The following is a 3,824-nucleotide window of genomic DNA, read 5'->3' on the forward strand; positions in this document are numbered from 1 at the left end:
CATTGTATGTCCCCTTTTTCTCGCGCCATTCTGAGGATCGTGTCCCGGTCTCTGTAGTTGAGGACTCTAGCCAGTATGGGTCTTGGCGGCGCCCCCGGCCGCGGTCTGGGACTCAGCGTTCTATGGGCCCGTTCTATGAGGAACATGGCGGACAATGTGGTGCCAAAAAGATCTCGCATCATGGTCTTTATGTATTTCTCCATGTTTTGTATGTCTGTGGTTTCCGAAATACCTGTGATTCGTCCGTTATTCCTCCTCAACCTGGCTTCCAAATCTTCGTTCTTTAACCTTATGACATGCAACACCCCATCCATTTCCCGCAGTTTCTTGGCCATTTCCGTGTGTCCTTCTTCCGCCTCTGTTACTCTTGTTTCCAATACGCTCATGCGACCTTCCTGCTTGTCCAACCTGTGCGTTATCCTGTTCATTCTTTCTGCAAGGGAATCCATCTTGGAGTCCAGGCCCTGTAGACTTGATATCAGACCTTTGAACATGGAGCGAATGTCTTCCTCCGGTGGTAACGCTGAAGCCCCATCCTCCGCCGCCTGGCTCTGCTGACTTGACTCTCCCTCTGCCACCTTGCTAGATTTTTTGTCGAACGTGATCCGGGGCTGTCGAGTGTCAGTTTTCTCCATCTTGATTGGCTCTTTAGACCTCGTGGCAACATTGTCTATGCGCTAAATTTCCGCTTGTATGGGACTCCCCCATAAAACACGATTCGCAGTATGATCAGTCACCGTCTCTGCCTCCTTGCAGCAACCCCTATTAGCAGATTTCGGGGGTAGTCTCCCATCCACCAGCAGCACAGCACGGCCGGCGCGGCACTGCAGCCACCTTGTCTCGACAACCTTGGCAGGACTTAGCTCAGCATTTGCACAATGGCGCGGCCTGTCGCGCCTCCCCGCTAGTGCACCATCTTGAGGCTGTTGCCTGTCTCGTTGCTTGGCCGCCTATAGTTCCACAATACATGACACGCTCACCAGACTGCGTCAGAGCGTCTTAGGTGTCCTATCCCCCACTCTCCAATTGCTCCTATGATGGCCAACAGCCTGACCTGACGTGAGCAGCTTCTATGCCAGCTCCTTTCTGTGGTGCTGCACCGTGACAGTGATAGGGTCAGCTCCACTCTGCATCGCACAGCACCCCAACAATGTCCTCCTCCACAATGGCTCCCCGTCTGGGTAGTTTCTGTAGTACCAGCAGCCCGCTGTCTCCACATAGCTGTCCCAGGGCCGCAGCACCTATCAGTGATCCCTCTTCCGGGTCCTGCTTCAGACTTGTGCCACACTCAACGTCGCTGCCCCACTTAAACGTGTCCTGCAGGCACGGGCTCTGAAGGATCTGAAGCCCCTGCTATAGGGCCTTCACTCACAGTTATCTAGTAGAGAGCCAGCCGCCATTCGCCTGCACATGCCCCCCACTGCTTGCAGTCACTTTGTCAGCCCAGGGTTAATGGTGCGCTCCGGGTGAAACCCCTGCGATAAAGGTGCTTCACGCCGAGGTTCTCTCTGCTGCTGCCGCCCCCAGGGCACGCAGGGACCAAGCGCTGGCGTGCATACTGACAGGGGAGCGGATATCAGTAACGCTAGGGATCCTCCCAGGCAAGGCGCTCCGCGCCGATACAGACACCGCAATCTCTCTCCGCCTCTCAAAGGCCTCTCATCTCGCCCCCGGCAGCCTCTCATTAGTCGCGCCTCCTACCGCTACTCCTCCGTCCGCTGCTCATATGCCCCGCTGTCAGCAATCACCATACGGGGTATGCAGATACCCTGTATGGTGACCTTAAAGGCCTCCCATACTGTAGCATAGTGTGGAACCGAGTTATAGTTTCGAGGGAAGAAATCTGATATTTCAGTTATTTAGTTATGCTCAAGTTCATCTTTGAAGACAGGGTTTAGCAGCGATTGTGGGTTGAGGCGCCAAGAGATGTAGGGTGGGTCTTCATACGGCGGCGTAAGAGAAAGGAGTATGGGTGAATGATCTGAATTTGTGCGGGGGAGGTGAGAAGCATGTTGCAGCCAAGTTGCTAATCCTTTTATCTATTAGCCAGCTGACTATGCGCGACCAGGAGGAATGGGCAGTGGAGTAACAGGTCCCTTCTCGGGTTTGTGGGTGAAGGGTCCTCCAGGCGTCTATGATGTCATGTTCTTCCACAATGTCTTTTAGGGTCGTCTGCGCATTAGTATGAGGGAGCAGTCACCAGTTTGTTGTCCAGAATTCAGGACCTGAAGGAGTGGATGATTCTGGGAGTAAACTTCAGTCAAGAGAAGTACTCCAATAATGTTCAAGTAAGCGTGTCTAGTTGTTTTTGTCCATCCACTCGCTGTGTCCATGAAGAGCTCAGAACTTGCGAGTGGACAAAAATAGAGACTGAAACTAGTTAAATAAGCGAAGAGGCAAACGAATGATGTTCAGAGACTGAGAACAAAGTATTTATGAGGAACAACGATATTGAGGATAGTCTCCACAGTAACTTACAGAGTATTGAACCTTGAAAGAGAACATTTTCACTAGAAACTGTGAGAGTGTTATTACCTATATTTTCTGAGGAGAATATCAGGAGAGACTTGTTTTGCTAAGGACATAAAAAAGTTACTAAGGATAGACCCTAGCTGGCAGAGCTCACAATAATTCATTATATGAGTGAACTATGAACAGGCTGGGTTCTTCCAGTAAATCAGAAGTACATTAAACATTTTGTTTTAGACAAAACAGTATAGAGAGGAGCTAGCTTCTAATAAGACACAGGTAAGAGACATCCTAGTAGAGAAAGAGAGAGAGTGTCAGAGGAGTCTCACAGTCAGAAGGAAGGGTAATTGTTTTGTGTTTATTTTACAGAACTTCGTATCGAATTCCTGAAGTAGGAGCCAGTGTCCAGAGGTGTGTCTCTCTTGTTTTGTCTTCCACTTCCCCTTTCCCCCCGGGCTAAGGTTAGTGACAGTGGTCATCGCCTGTCGCTGGCCTTGGTTGGAGCGATCTGGGGTAAGATCATCTGTTCCTGAGGGGACTGTACTAGAGTGTATCCAGTCCTGACAGTGGGAGAATGATCTGCTGCCGGTGGTCATTCGGCGGATGCGTGGGACGGTGGTGAGGGCGAGGTTGGCGGAGCGAAGCTGGCGGTTCGGGGTGTAGAAGGACAGTCGTTCGTTGTGGTATGCTGGTCCGGTGTTGTGGAATGCTGGTCCGGTGTTGTGGAGTGCTTTGTGAGCGTGGGTGAGGAGCTTGAAGGTGATCCTCTTGTTTACTGGGAGCCAATGCAGGTCTCTCAGGTGGGTGGTGATGTGGCTGTGGAGAAGGAGTCCGAGGAGGAGGAGTGCGGATGGGTTTTGTATGCATTGGAGTCTCTTCTGGAGTGTAGCCGTTGTTCCTGCGTACAAGGCATTGCCGTAGTCCAGCCTGCTGCTGATGAGTGCTTGGGTGACCGTTTTTCTGGTTTCGGTGGGGATCCATCTGTAGATCTTGTGGAGCATGCGGAGGGTGTTGAAGCAGGAGGAGGAAACTGTGTTGACTTGCTGGGTGGTTGGTGGGTGTCGGGGCAGCTGATCTCTGTGGGTTCGGATTTGAACAGTGGAAGTCTGACTCTCTGTGTTCGGCCAGTGAGGAAGGAGCAGATCCATTCTAGGGCTTTGTTGCAGATGCCAGCGTCATCGAGCCTTGCACAGAGAGTGTGGTGGGAGACAGTGTTGAAGGTGGCCTAAAGGTCCAGGAGGATGAGGGCTGCAGTCTTGCCTCAGTCGATGAGGGTGCGGATGTTGTCTGTAATAGTGAGGAGAGAGGTCTCAGTGCTGTGATTGCTTCTGAAACACGATTGAGAGAGGTCCAGA

This window comes from Triturus cristatus, chromosome 7 (assembly GCF_964204655.1).
Source record: "Triturus cristatus chromosome 7, aTriCri1.1, whole genome shotgun sequence".
Classification (NCBI taxonomy): domain Eukaryota; kingdom Metazoa; phylum Chordata; class Amphibia; order Caudata; family Salamandridae; genus Triturus; species Triturus cristatus.